Genomic DNA, 291 nt, shown 5'->3' with positions numbered 1-291 from the left:
ATAGCGGAATTCATCTGTCGGTTCTCAATCAGGCCGGAATAGAATCCAGTGATTCTTTTGCGTCTGTCACTAACGCCCCGCCTTCAGGAGTTTGAAGCCTGTCACAGTCATTCAATCATTGAATCCTACTCAGAATACCACAGACAAGGTTTAGACCTTCCGGATTCTCTTGAATGCCGCCATTAATTCTAGCTTATACCACGAAGATTACAGTTAAAGAACCCAAGAGATAACTACTTAATCTAAGGTAGAACGGAGGTGGTTGTCAGGCACGCGTTCATAGTTGAGAAT

Source organism: Arachis duranensis, chromosome 4, assembly GCF_000817695.3.
Source record: "Arachis duranensis cultivar V14167 chromosome 4, aradu.V14167.gnm2.J7QH, whole genome shotgun sequence".
Taxonomy (NCBI): domain Eukaryota; kingdom Viridiplantae; phylum Streptophyta; class Magnoliopsida; order Fabales; family Fabaceae; genus Arachis; species Arachis duranensis.
This window is presented reverse-complemented; position numbering follows the sequence as displayed.